At 43.1% G+C, this 15,491-nt stretch overlaps 1 pseudogene; it reads left to right on the top strand.

Moving 5' to 3' along the window:
* The first annotated feature begins 4,407 nt into the window (after positions 1 to 4,407).
* On the top strand, positions 4,408 to 4,982 carry LOC127210261 (dynactin subunit 6-like; annotated as a pseudogene).
* The last annotated feature ends 10,509 nt before the right edge of the window (positions 4,983 to 15,491 follow it).

Raw genomic sequence — 15,491 nt, 5'->3', positions numbered from 1 at the left:
TGAACCTCAGTGATCAGTCTCAGGAATGAGGCTGTGGCCAAATAAGGGAATAGACCTTGAGGGCTACCTTTAGGAATGTAATCCAAGGACTGAGCAAGGGAAAGAAGGCTAAAGGGCAAAACCTGCCGGTGCCATTTTTTCATGCTGAGGCCTGCTAGAGCCCTTTGCTTCTAAGTTAATTTTGCAACAGTGACCCTCCGGGAAAGAGCACTCACAAAGGAAGCAGCTGAATGATTCCTCTAGGAGATTCTGCACAGTTGTCACCCACGTAGATAAAATGAGACAGTAACAGGCATGTGGTAAATAAACTTTTTTTTTTTTGGTAACATAAAAAGGTAAAAAGAAAAGACGGGGGGAAAAGACAACAAAACAAAATAAAAAGCCATTATTACAACAGGTTAAGCGGCTCCTACTTGAGTTTTCCTTGTAGTTTCATATGGATAATAAGACACAAAGCTAATGTTAAGAACTGCGATGCATGTTTGTATTCATTCAATAGCCTAAGTTCTATCAGAGAGTCTGGAGAATGAAGAAGAGCAACCTAGGTGGGAAGCTAGCTTGGTTTTTGTCCTGGTTGACCCATACGGGATTTTGCTTGGTGACAGATGAAGGACAGATGTTATTCTCCAACGTGTCCTTCCTAAGCTCTGCCTCCTTGGAGAGTGGCTAGGCCAGTGGACGGTTTGACTTCACATGCTTCCTGGAAGGGAGCAGAAAGAGGCTACACTTCTCCATCAGGCTTTTCTTTGTTCCTGGGAGTTTGAAACAGTCTCCTCGGGACAGTGGGATGTGTGGAGGGAGCGAGAGGAAGCAAGGGCTTCTCTCTGAAGTCTTGGTGGTGGAGGCTAGCGAAGCTACTTCAAAAGTCCAAGAGTCGGTATTAGGAAAAATATTCTCTTCCTCTTACCCGTTGAGCTTGCGTGCTGAGGTTGCGCCCGAGGAGGTGTTTGAGCATGTGTGTGGTCTAACCAGTTACCCAGCTGGAAAAATCCAGCTATCAGATGGCATGCTTGAAACTCACAGGAGGCAGAGGGCCCAGCTGAAGCCACACCCTCTGGACCTCCTTCCACACTACACCAGAGCCTCTCCTTCCAGGAAGACTTGCCAGCCTATGATATAACAGCCTTTACAACCGATGGTTCCTTATTTAGCTCTTCCAAGGCTTTGTTTACTTAGGGCCAAATTATTTGCAGAAAGAAAGAATGCAGTTGGGATTCTGCCTCCTATATAGGGCCGTGTGAATGTTTGCATGTAGCAGTTACAGTCACTAGGGAGATGACTGAGTATTCCATGGTACTCCTTGGTAAAGATTTTGACTTCATAGGTGCTTTTTGCTTGAATTCTTGTTTATAGGCGGGAGTTCAGTACTTCTGGTGTGTGATTTCTTCTGGAAGGAGGGAAAGGCAGGCAACTCTACACAGGGAAATGGAAACTGAAGTTGTGTTACCCACATAGTCAAACCAAAAGGCACAAAGCAGACAATATATCATCCTCCAGAAGGGTGGCCCACGAGGTGAGTCATTTGTCCTCAGACCTGACAGGGAGGCCACATTGTTTACTTCAGGATACTGGTCAGAACAGAGAGGGGGCTCTCATCCCCAGAGGTCTGGCCTCCTTATGGGAACCTCTGCAGGAGCAACTATGACTTTGTGCCTCCCTGAGAAGCAACCCAAGAGGAAACTTGGCAATTCACAGCATTCTTTTCTTTCTGGGGAGGATTTTCATCCCTTTACTCATTGTTGAGTCATTTACTAAACCCAAGAGGAAAGAAAAGAGATTTTTCTATTTTACCTTTTGAGTAGACATGACACCAAATTCTCGGTGCGGGCACAGGGCTCCCATGGGGAGAAAGATAAGGAGCCCTGAGCTGTGGCAGGGACAGAAGAAGCAGTGGGTGGGTGGATGGGTGGGGTGTGAGGTCCTTTGGGAGATCCCGGGGACTTGCAGAGGGAAGGGCGGGGAGATGTGCAAAGAGCTACAGAGATCTAGGTCTCATTGGATGGCATGTGAAGAGCACAGGATGCTAAGTGGATGTGTGGCTTCTTTTCCGAGGGCTGACTCTCTGGCTAGGTGAGGTATGGACAGATCTGGAAGACAGCTGGCCAAAGCCTATATCCTACCTTAGGACCTCCGTATGGGGGAGTTCTAAGGCCCAGGGCATCCACTAGTTGTCAGAATGGAAAAGAGGATTTGACACTTAACTTTACTTGGGACAATGTCACTATTCTAATTTTTATCCATCCCTCAAAACGACATTTCAAAACAAATGGAAATCTCGGTTCTTTCTCATAGCAAAAGGCATTGTCCAAGTGTGGCAAACTTCAGGATGGGACCCAGTTTCTCTTACTTGTAGTTACAGGATTGGTTGGCTTGATTGGTTTTTTTTTTCTGTTGAAGATGTTTTCCTATGAATAGCAGCCTTATTTTTTAATAATATAAATCTAGGGACCATGTAGGGATCGTATAATAACTGCAATTATTGGGCTGCAGACCACAGGTGATTTTTTCAGAAAGTTTCTCTTTAGGTCTCTTTGTGGTCTAACCTCATACAGTTTCTGACACAACGTAGATTGCAGGGAGCTCTGTTGAATTGGAAATCTGTTGAGGTTTGTTGATTGAAGTTCTCAGGAAAAAGCTGAGCCTGTGTTACCTATTCTGCGAGTCTGGTTGGCAGATTAGAAGGCCAATGATTTTATGATTTTATGGATTGGAAATATTGCAGATTTAGGGGCAAATTATCTTGAGTTATCTTAGCCCCTTAGACAGTCATTTATTACCTACTTCAGTGTATGATGTGACATCCTCGTGACTGCTAGGTACACCCTTCTGAAAAGCATGAGCAGACACCAACCCTAAAGACAGTAATGCGCCATCAGATAGCATCTGAGGCCATAGCAAAGGGTTCCTTCCTTCGTTATAACATGCCTTCATATTATGTTTCCACTACTGCATTTGAAAAGTGTCTTGGCTTATGACTTCTTTTGTTTTGTTACCATAAAATCTTAATTGTTTCACTGTGGGCACATAGTACTTGGGGTAAAGGTAAAGCTGAGTGCTTGGGCCATGGTCGATCTTATTTGGTTCCAGAACCAAATTCAAAACGATTCCTTTTGAACGAGAACTGTGATTTTGTGTGGCTACCCACATTTTGAGGGTATCTGAGAGGAAGGGGACCCCCTACTCACTTGGTGGGTCTGAATGCCATTCAGACTTTAGTCTCACCACCTCTGAGATACCGATTCTGAGTTTCTATTTGCTGAGAGTGTTTCAGGCCTGTGATGCCTACGTTTCTCCTTGGCCTGGGTCAGTAGCTAGTAATCTAGACTACTCACAAGCTGAGGATGAGTGTGTAAACAGATGCATGAATAATAGCTAACCCAGCCAAGGACTACTTAGTGCATTGTCTTTAAGTACCATAATTCATAGGCTTCTTCTTGTAATAGGTTAGCATTTCTGTTGTGATGGCAGTGCCAGGACTTGAACTCAGGATGTTATGCATGCTAAGCAAGTGCCGTACCTCTGAGCTATGTCACCAGCCTCAGTTATTAATTTTAATGAGCCTTCCTAATTGCTTTCATTTTAAAGACATTTTAAAATTAACCACTTCCAAAACTTGAGGAACGTTGTGATTGTGTTTAATGAAGGAAACGAGGCAATTTTCTTAAATGGCATAGAAATTACACCTTACCTCTCACACATGTAGAATGTAGGGTAAAAGATGCCGCTAAGAATTACCAATAGGCAAGATGACATGGATCGGCACTGTCAGGTAGAAAACAGGGTGAAGGGTGAGGGACTCTGTAGGTCTTCTCAACATGATTGAGTGATTTATAATGCTTTGCTTATGCATTGACCTGTAATTCTAATTACTAAAAATGGATCAGCCGTCTTCAAGAATCTTTGACTGTTACATGAATATCACATTCAATCACATTAAAAGTCCACTACTGCTCATTGATCATGGAAGCCATAACCAGGGGTCAGAGTTCATTCTGAGTCAAACTGCCACTCATCTCCTAGCCATCTGCTTACTTATAGTTCATCAGAAGTTGGACCTCCATCCAGACAACACCAGAATATCCAGAGAACCAAAGATAGCTCTGAAGGTGTCATCACTATAGAACATCAAAATAGCCACCCCTAAAATAAATAAAAATAAAACAAAACAAAATTAAATAGCTCTCCCCTAAACCTGCTACACAACTTGGCGTGGTTTTATCTGTGCTCTCAGCATTATGGGTTCTAACAGTCTCAGGCTGGGTTTTTTTGTGTCGGTCCCTTGATTCATTACCTCTTGTGCTATTCATATCCTTGGCTATGTCATTTGCTTGTCTTTCATGATGTTATGGGAAAAATAAGGAGAATATGGAGGGGGGGAGAAGTGAGGAATTGAGACTGGGCCTGACGATGGTGGAGAAGATTAAAAAGAGCTTGAAGATTGCTCCTGAGAAGTTGTCTGTGTAGAAAGTGAAAGCAGAGGAGATTTAACCGTAGGCCCTAGGACAGTGATCCACCCTAAAGCACAGAATATTGCAGAGGCTGGGCTGATAATTATTGGTGAAGGTAACCTTCTAGAAGAGCAGGTCCTCATCATAAATGCTCATCCAGATAATATCAGCCCAGACACTGACTACCCAGAACTCAAACCTATGATCGTTGGCACCAATAACGTGTTTGAAGTTGGCTGTCATTCTCAAGGCATGAAAATGGGAGATAACAATGCCATTGAGTCAAAAGCATATGTAGGCAGAAATGTAATCTTGACCAGTGTGGTGGCAACATCGGGGCTTGCTGCAAACCTAAACACCTTTGACGTCATCCTTGAGGACACAGTGATCTATGGGTGCAGACAAACTACGACGGGTGCAGATGGAGCGACCAGAGCCCCAGACACTATACCTGGATTTCTTGATGAAAATCTTGCCCAATTACCACCACCAAAGAAGACAACGAAAGGAGGGTTGACTTCAGTTAAGAATTAAACCGTGGGGTGGGGATGGGGGCTTCTTTGCTTTTGTAAGGGTCCAGTGTGTTAGCATGATGTTGACTGTACATTGGAAAGTGGAGTTACGGAGAGAGCTGGGTCCTATCGTAACTATTTTTTTTTTTTTAACTTTATATGGAGTGTATTGCTTCTCTGTCCTTGTTCTGGTAGCTTATAGACTCAGTTTTTCTTTTGTTACATAAAATGTTAGCCATGCATTTATTGTGTAAAAGACTGCCCATGATGACACGTCATATTATGTTTATATTTTAACATAACCATTTACCATAATAATTAAATAAAAGTTTGACTACTCACATTTTTTTTAAAAAAAAAGTGAGGAATTGAACTCCTTCTGAGAAGAGCAGGAGAGACGTCTCAGATCCAAACCAGGGGTCAGCTCTGCCTGAGCTTGTTCTCCTATAGCCTGATCCCTGGGATGGTATTTATAATCCATGTGCTGAAGTGGCCAGTTATGCTTTCCTATGGTACCTGTTCAAGTGAAGGATTCAGTTGTTGTCTAATTTAAGATTAAGACTATGATGAACAAGGCTAGAACACAGAAATTATAGAGTTCAGGGGTCTCTGGATCCTTTCTTCCTGCCTTCCTCTCTTCCTCTCTATCCCTTCCCTTCCCTTCCCTTCCCTTCCCTTCCCTCCCCTTCCGTTCCCTCCCCTCCCCTTCCCTTCCTTTCCCTTCCCCTTCCCTCCCCTCTCCTCCCCTTCCCTCCCTCCCCTCCCCTTCCCTCCCCTCCCTTCCCTTCCTTTCCCTTCCCTTCCCTTCCCTCCCCTCTCCTCTCCTCCCCTTCCCTCCCTTCCCCTCCCCTCCCCTCTCCTTCCCCTCCCTTCCCTTCCCTCCCCTCCCCTTCCGTTCCCTCCCCTTTCGTTCCCTCCCCTCCCCTTCCCTTCCCTCCCCTCCCCTCCCCTCCTCTCCCCTCCTCTTCCCTTCCCTCCCCTTCCCTCCCCTCCCCTCCCTTTCCCTCCCCTTCCCTTCTTCTTGCCTTCCTTCCCTTCTCTCTCTCTCTCTCTCTCTCTCTCTCTCTCTCTCTCTCTCTCTCTCTCTCTCTCTCCCTCCCTTCCCGCTCCCTCCTTCTGTCTCTTTTTAAGACTGGCTGTCCATGGAGCTTGAAAGAACCCCACTCCTACCCCAGCACTGACATTACAGGCACAAGCCCAGCCTTTTACATTGCCTCTGTGGATCTAAATTCAGGCACTTATGTCTTCCAGGCAAGCACTTGCTGATGGAGCCATCTCCCCAGGTGTGACACAACCCTTCCATTCCTTTGTGTGAACCCTGTTTACAGGATGCACTGAACAAGAGCAGCTTATTTTAAGGAGGCACCGTTGCCAGCTTCAATGACACCACTGTCTTATTATCTCCTTATGCTGCTTCCTGGATTCTCCTTCAGTGTTCTGCCCAAGCTTCAACAGAGACTCATTTCCTGTAGGAAAAGGCCATATCTAATTGTCTCTGTCTGAAGGTCATGCCTGATGGAGTGGAAGGGGACTGGAAACTTAAAGCAGAGGCTTCTGGAAACTTCTAGACGCCTAAGACTGCCTCTGGCTATGAGTTTCTTGTCCTAAACACTCCAGCTATTTCTTGGACCTTATCCTCTGCCATCAGGGTTAAAGGGGATGGAAGAATGAAGTGGTCATTCGCCACTGCCTTTAGCTATCTGCAACCTCCCAAATCCTCCTGATGGCTTCAGAGGCTAGAAGCTGCTGCTAGGACTCAAGAGACTCTCCTACTGCCTCTTGACCTCCCACTTCCCTGAGCCTGTTCTGACAGCCTGCTACTTCTCTGTGCTGAACTGCTGTTATACCTGGCCCTATCTCTGAGGAGTTCCCAAGAGTCCTTCGTAATCCACCCATCTCTTTCTGGCATTGCTCATTCTCTTAAGCAATAAAAGTGACCTAGGGGCGGGGCTATGGAGACAGGAAAAACATGACTTTGGGAAGGAAATGTCTGTCTTCACTTTATGCTCCCGTGAAAGCAGTGCAACTCTTGAAATGATGCCATCTTGAAATGGTAGTGTCTTTACCGTATAGAAACATGTAACGATTGTGGAGAGAATAGTTTTCTCGTGTTACACTGATTGTGAGAGTGGTGTTAGGATGGGCATGGGTCACTGCCAAATTAGCCATGATAGGTGAGCTTCTGTATGGCTTTCTCTTAAAGTCATCTTATGAAATTAGCCTTATAATTCATGAGGCTTTAGAATGGACCAGATGCAATATTTTGGTTGGGAATAAGTAGGAGAATTAAGTCCGATGCATGCATTTTAATTTATTATAAAATACATATGTCATATTTGTCTAATGATTTAGGTACACTGCATAATTTATAATGACAGTTCATCCACAAAAGAACCAGAGTATCTTTTTGAAAGCCATAAAGCTAATTAAGAGAATGATGCTCATCCCATGATTTAATTATGGCAGGAGAGCTAGAAGATTAGTAAAAATATTAAGCATGATAAATGTAATTTCAATGACTAGATTATAACAAGAAAAAACCTATTAGCAGTCATAAAAATGAAATGAATTTTACATTTTAAATCAGCTTGCAGAATTTTGTTAAACATCAAATTAAACAATTTTATTCTTTGATACAACATTGAAATGTTTCACTGTATAAGCCACATTTACTGTGTATTGTCCTTCTTCACCAGTTAGGGTTAAAAAAAAAACCTGAAACAGAGGTAACATCTGTTTTTCCAGCCTTGGCAACCAGGTTGGATCCTGCATCTAGGGGAGTTTGCTAAGTATCTGTTGATGAGAATATTAATTTGTTATTGATTTATGTATCTTTCTAATAAAATGGTTTACACTGGGAAATTTAAGATTTGAAAGAAAACCAATGACTTCATCTTGAATAGTTACTCATTTGGGGAAAAAAAGAACAACATTATTTGGTTATTATCAATCAAGTGTTTTGGGAGTGGTTTCTCACGTAGGAATAGTAGCTTAAAAAAAAAGTCAGTAGATAGTAAAAGCCTATATGGAAGATCTCCTTAAGTTGAGCATAAAATTTAACATAGTACTTAGGCATATGTTCCAAACAGCAGCTTTTTTGTTTTGTTTGTTTGTTTTATTTTGAAGCAATGTCTTGTGAGCAAAGGCTGTTCAAAAACTCTTCATTCCTTTTCCTCAGCTGCCCAGTGTGTATCACCACACCCTGCTTCATATACTAATTCTTATGCACGAAACATTTCAAAAGGCAGAAATGAAAGCACAGCCTCTGTAGATTTCCGGCTGGCACTCATATCCATCTGTCATAATTTTTCTTTAAAATTTTGAGACAGGGATATAGGCCAAGTTGGCCTCCAATTCACTATGTAGCCAAAGGTGACCTCCTGCCTCTGCATCCTGAGTGCTGGGATTGTAATACGCAGGTGCTACCCAGCCTGGTTTTCTTTGTAGTGAGGCTGGGGATTGAACTCGGCCTTTGGGCCAGCTTTCTTTTTTTTCTTTTCTTTTTTTTAGTGAGTCTTTACACTATAGTGAGTGCTGTTCTTTTTTTAAAAAAATTTTTATTATGAATTTATTCTTGTTACATCTCAATGGTTATCCCATCCCTTGTGTCCTCCCATTCTTCCCTCCCTCCCATTTTCCCCTTATTCCCCTCCCCTATGACTGTTCCTGAGGGGGATTACCTCCCCTTGTATATGCTCATAGGGTTTCAAATCTCTTCTTGGCAACCTGCTGTCCTTCCTCTGAGTGCCACCAGGTCTCCCTATCCAGGGGACATGGTCGAATGTGAGGCACCAGAGTACGTGAGAAAGTCATATCCCACTCTCCACTCAAGTGTGGAGACTGTTCTGACCATTGGCTAGATCTGGGTAGGGGTTTAAAGTTTACCGCCTGTATTGTCCTTGGCTGGTGCCTTAATTTGAGCGGGACCCCTGGATCCAAATCTGCCTATCATAATGTTCTACTTGTAGGTTTCTAGGACCCTCTGGATCCTTCTACTTTGCCATTGTCCCATGCTTCTCTCATCTAGAGTCCTATTAGGATGTCGTCCCCTCTGTCCCAGTTTTCTGGTAAGTGAAGGCTTTCGTGGGACATGCCCCTTGGGCTAGTATGCAGATATAAGTGAGTATATACCATTTAAGTCTTTCTGCTTCTGGGTTAACTCACTCATTATGATAATTTCTAGCTCAATCCATTTATCCACAAATTTTGGGAATTCCTTGTTTTTAATAGCTGAGTAGTATTCTATAGTGTATATGTACCACAGTTTCTTTATCCATTCTTCTACTGAGGGACACTTAGGCTGTTTCCATGATCTGGCTATTATGAATAAGGCTGCTATGAACATGGTTGAGCAAATTTTCTTATTGTGTGCTGGGTATATTCCAAGGAGTGGAATAGCTGAGTCTTGAGGAAGTCCTATTCCCAGTTTTCTGAGATAGCACCAGATAGATTTCCAAAGTGGCTGTACTAGTTTGCATTCCCACCAGCAATGAAGGAGTGTTCCTCTCTCCCCACAACTTCGCCAGCATGTGGTGTCGCTTGAATTTTTTATCTTAGCCATTCTGATGGGTGTAAGATGGAATCTCAGAGTTGTTTTGATTTGCATTTCCCTGATGACTAAGGAGGTTGAGCACTTCTTTAAGTGTTTCTCAGCCATTTGATATTCCTCTGTTGAGAATTCTCTGTTTAGTTCCAAGCCCCATTTCTCAATTGGGTTATTTGGTTTGGTGGTGTTTAATTTCTTGAGTTCTTTATATATTTTGGATATTAGAACTTTGTCAGATGTAGGGTTGGTGAAGATCTTTTCCCAGTCTGTAGGCTGTCGCTTTGTTCTCTTGACAGTGTCTCCTGCCTTACAGAAGCTTCTCAGCCTCATGAGGTCCCATTTATTAATGGTTGACATTAAGGCCTGGGCCGTTGGTGTTCTGTTCAGGAAGTTGTCTCCTGTGCCAATATGTTCCAGGCTCTTCCCCACTTTTTCCTCTAAGTGACTTAGTGTCTCTGGTTTTATGTTGAGGTCTTTAATCCACTTGGATCTGAGTTTTGTGCAAGGTGACAAATATGGGTCCAGTTGCATTTTTTTACACATAGACCTCCAGTTAGACCAGCACCATTTGTTGAAGATGCTATCCTTTTTCCATTGAATGGATTTGGCTTCTTTGTCGAAAATCAAGTGACCATATGTGTGTGGATTCATATTTGGATCTTCTATTGGGCCAGCTTTCTGTTTACTGATCCGCATCCCCAGGCCCAACCCACCTGTCTCAAAGGTGTCTATCACGTTCCCAGGAGAACGGAAGCCCGGAAGGGACATCAGAGTGTTCCTAATGCCTCAGAATGTACTCCTCTGTGTCGCAATAACAAGTCTTTATTGTCTTACAGTCTCTCTCAGGGGAGTTAACATGGCAAGGCATATCTTGTGTAGAGAAGGGCCAAGCACTGAAGTATGGGAGTCTCCTGAGTCTCCTAGCCCTTAGATGGTTCCCTGTGGTCTGAAAGGAAGCCGGTAGATTGCTTTTAATTGAGTTTACCTGTTTCAGAGTTGGGCTAGCTCTATGTTCTTGCCAACTTGAAGTGAGCTAGCTTGCTCAGTGAGATTCTGGTGGGCTGAGACTGTAGCTCAGTGGTAGAGTGTTGGCCTGTCATGCACAAAGCCCCGAGATCTTTCCAGCATGGAAGAAGACAAACCCAAAGCATTACTTCTGGAAGTTTTGCTCCGTTGGTTGTTGTCCTTGCATCATAACGTGCTACAGTGTGAAAATAACACCGATGCATCATTAATGTCTAAATCCCATTTTGGGAGGGTAGGACCTGGGGGAGAGGAAGGAGGGGGGCTATGATTGGGGTGTAAAGTGAATAAATAAATGAACAAGTAAATAAATAAATAATTTTAAATCCAATTTCACGTTACTACAGGTCTTATGAAGACTCTGTTCAACTATCCTAAGGTTGTCAAAAGAGCAATTACATAAGGTATATCACACTAGTACACTCACTGTATCACCACTTTAAGCAAAAACATGTAGAACCGGATGGGCAGTCTAAAGCTGATTATGTGTCTCGAGGCTTATCATTAACAGTGTTTTGGGGGGCTGGGGAGATGGCATCGTGTATACAGTGTATGACCTGAAAGTTTGAGCCTCTGAGTCCAGAGCTCCCACACTTGTGTAAAAGCTGGTCCCAGCAGCACATGTCTAGAAGTCTAGCACTGGACGGGGGCAGGGGAGGGCACAGGCAGGAGGGTACATCTATGAGCCTGACTGGGGTGTGTGTGGAGACAGGTGGATCTCTGAGCTCACCGGTCAGTTAGCTTTGCTGAATCCATGAAAATTAATCTAGGAAGACAGTTGCCTTCACCTCTGGCTGCCATATGCACACACACACATGCCCCTTGTGCACCTGCACAGATGGGTGAGCTCACACCGAGTTTTATATTTTCTTTTTTTTTTAAAAGATTTATTTATTTATTAAGTATACTATTTTTTGCTTGCATGTACACCTGCACACCAGAAGCAGGCATCAGATCTCATTATAGATGGTTGTGAGCCACCATGTGGTTGCTGGGAATTGAACTCAGGACCTTTGGAAGAGCACACAGTGCTCTTAACCTCTGAGCCATCTCTCCAGCCCCTATGTTTTCTATTCTATGGAGAGCGCGTGTTACTTTTTCTAGCCTTCCTTTTAATAATGCCTTTACCACTTTAAGTGCCAGGGCCTTGTTGTTAACACTGGTAACAAACTCAGATGCCAAAGCTTGTGTAAATTCATTGTGAAAAAGCTTGATTCTTCAGCTGCCTAGGACATAGAACTGATTTTAGCATCCATTCATGACTGAGAAGGCTTAACTTGGCAACAGGAGGCATTTGTGGACATTGTACAGAGGTTTCAATGTCAAATTGGGTTTTGGAGGTCACACGGACCCTTATAGTTAGCAACCTGTCGAGTACAGACTGAAGAACAGGCATCTTGGGTTCTGTGGACAATATGGTCGTCACACACTTTTCATGCAATTAGGGTTATGGAGCTGGCCAATTTCTATTTGATAATTTGCTCTATGGGAGCAAATATGGCCAACCAGACCATATTTTGGGTTTGAAAACCCATCCTGACAACACCATAAAGCACACATTGCCATTTATTATCTGCGTAGTCTTTATGATGCTATAAAAGATGAGCTGATAGTTTCAGAGCACACATTTCACGATGAACACGTTGGGCGAGGGTTTGTGTGCCTGGTACCCCATCATTTGATGAGAGTGGAGATGTTAATGAAGATGAGGACTTTTTTTTTTTTTTTTTTTTTTTTGGTTTCCTTTCTTTCCTAGAATCAGCACAGTCCCACACTGAGGGAAGTTCTGAGTCTGGGGACCGTGACTAGGACCACTCAGGAACATCTTTGCGGGTTGTCCCTCAGAACTGAAAGCTCAGCTCTGTCACATCAAGGGTACACGTGCCAAGCAATGCACTCTTTGGCCAAGAAGAGTAAAAGGGGCTAAAGAAAAGCAAGTATGGCAGCCTAAAGTGGGGCAATGTGCTCAACAAGCCAGTGATTTATAGAGGCGCTGTTGCCCCCGTGACCCTCCACTGAGGCAGGGACATCAGATGGGAGCCTCCTTGGCTGTGCTTTCATTGCTCTCCATCACCAGCTGCACTTGATTTTAAGTTGGCAAAAGATGATTTGCCCCAAATCTATGAATTTACACAACCTCCTCATAAGATAGAATTTTTTTTTTCCGTCAAGATGCTTTTCTAATCCGGCTCTGAATGCTTACGTCAGGTTGCACTGCATTTATGAGTGCCTGTAAGATGGAAAGGCAGTGAACCTAACTGACGCATCCTGTCAGTTTGGCCGAAGTTGTCGAACTGCACATCTGAGTATGATGTCATCCTGACCCTCGCTGCAATCTCCATTTCCAAGCAATCTTGGGTTCTGAGATATTGACACTTAAGAATTTGTTATAGGAACAGTCCACCTCTGAAAGTGTGGTTTCCTGGGAGAAAAATGACTTAGTTTCCTGCAAGAATGCCAGTTAATATTTTGAGAGTAAATATTCACTTACCGTAACTGCCAAGTAGAATTTGACATTTTAACTTTGAATAATATGCTGAATGCACTTTGATTATAAAAAGTATAAGCATATGTCAAACATCCTAGGAAAATGATTTTTAATATTTTTAGTTATTTATTTAGTTATCCATCTATCTATTTATTTATTTTAGTATCTCTCCGGAACAAAAAAATAAAGTCTTAAACAACATAAAAACAAGACTTTAAGAATATCACTATTCTGCCAGTCTCACATAGGAAGACAGATTATATTAAGAGTCTTAATTGTAAAATCAATATTTCAACTGATTCTGTTTCCCATCTTTCCCTAGAATTGTTTCAACATTGTATCTTTATCTATTGTGCGCAATAATCTTGTTAATGGGGTCACTTAGTGCCTGCACACAGTAGCTTCTATTTTTGTATTTAATTGAATGAACTAATTTAGTTGGCAATGTTCATAAAATTCAGGCTATAGTATGATTCCATCATATTGAATGCACAATTCTTTCTAAAACTGAGTTGTTCTTGAATTTTTGTAATAGCAGAGTCCCACATTCCCAATGATCTTTTCTGCAAGGCTGCCATCTGCTGGCAAAGGTTTGTCCCTTCATTTTACGTTGAGAATATGTCTTCTGCTCAAAGCACACAGGATGCATCACAACAGGAAGCAATTATGCACATAGGCTTTGAGGTTTCCTAAATGACTGAAGCTTAGAAGTCCCAACCGCTACCACCTCTACAAGGCTCCATGTGTGTTCTTTCCTGTTGGCTCTTAATAGCAAACCATGACTACCTCCTTCCGAATCTTAGGGAGACTGGCCCATTGCTACTCAGGTTCATTTCTTTTAACGGTCGTGAGACAAATATATGGCTGTAGGTGAGAGGTCTGTAAGCATTGCTGGAACCTTCTGCATCTCTGAAGTTATTTTCTAACCACAATTTTATTAGCATACCGCAAATGTAGCTTTGTGCTCTGCCAGGACTGCCACCAGAGGCTGCGCCACCAGAGGCTGTGCCACCAGAGGCTGTACCACCAGAGGCTGCAGCTAATTCGCTTAGCTGGCTTAGCAGCGCTGGGACCTTCCCTCATGGAGGATTTCCTCAGATCAGTAGTGGGACCAATAGGGCATGTATGAAAACAGTTCACTTCTTTATTGCTATCTGAGGGCCATATATGGTCCCGCTACACAACTCTATCACCGGTAATTAGAAGACTGACCAAGATCTGACAATGATCTTCCCTCTTACCTATAGTGACAAATTTGTGTTTTATATATAATTTCTCCCCTGCCTTACTTGAACATTGGCAGATAGAACTTGCAGTGATCCTATACGTCACTAGGATCGTGAGAGGTGCCTGGAGAGATGTTCCGCCCTAACTCCAAGGTTCGCCGTACATTTAAAGCTCTTTAAGTTTGCTAGTGTGTTCCCTAGTCTGTATTCATTAAGTTTAACTGTGTATTTGCCAGAAAGAGAGACTAACGATGAAGACAGTTGCAATGAACAGGAGCAAATGAAGCCATTAGGTCAACTATAAGTTTAGTGCTAACTCAGTCTACTAAGCGTCTGTGAGTGTGCTGGAAAACATGCTCAGGAAAAGAGCCCCTACCTAGAAAGACAAAAATCTTCGTTTCCAATCCCCCCAAATGAGGTAACTTTTAAGGTACTCGATCATGTCACATCTGCATTTTCTGGATTTTTGTATTGTTTTGCTTCCCACTGTTGATCTTCTCGGCTTCAAGGGCCAGACGTTTCTCTCATTTGTCTGTATCCCTAAGAGATTTGGACAAACACAGCTGCCAGATGGGTCTCCTGGCTACACAGAACAAACAGTGCCCATGGGGTGAATTGAATTAAGCGTTCGGGATGAGCGTTCATCTTTTTAAATGCAGTGCCGATCAGATCCTTGCTTCTTGGAAAGCATCCCATAAACACTTGTTTCAGTCATTGGCAAGGATTTCCAAGTCGGCAGGGTGACATTTCACTTCAGCACACTTGGTGTTTAGATTTGGAGGCATCAGACAGGCCGTGCACAAGGCGGCACTCCTGGGAGTACAGAGAAGAGAGATGTCCTGGGACTGAAGCTGGCACCCTAGAGCTACAGTCTGCTCTGTCTGTTTCCTAGACCTACACCCTTGGAACTCCAGCATCAACTTCAGAGCAGGGCAGGCAAGGCAGGCAGGGCATGAAGTATTTAGGAAGGAATGTTTACGACTGTGAATTGTGCTTGTCATCGAAGGGTTGTGTGTTCATTTCAGTTAATTGGTAAAAAGATACAGAGCATAAAAGCTGATGGTATCCGTGACTCAGAGATGCTGCTTGTCCACATGCCCATGGGCATCATCATGGTTTTTTGCTTTGAATACAACTGTGAACCGTTCTTTTCATTATATTCCATGCTAACCCCACTGTAGTTGGCTTTTTCCTTCTTTTTAAAAGTGATTTTCTCTTAAAAAAAATGTATTTGTTTATTTAATGTTT

The sequence above is a fragment of the Acomys russatus genome, chromosome 27 (genome assembly GCF_903995435.1).
Source record: "Acomys russatus chromosome 27, mAcoRus1.1, whole genome shotgun sequence".
Taxonomy (NCBI): Eukaryota; Metazoa; Chordata; class Mammalia; order Rodentia; family Muridae; genus Acomys; species Acomys russatus.
The sequence above is the reverse complement of the archived record's forward strand: the minus strand, read 5'-3'. Positions and strand labels throughout refer to the sequence as shown.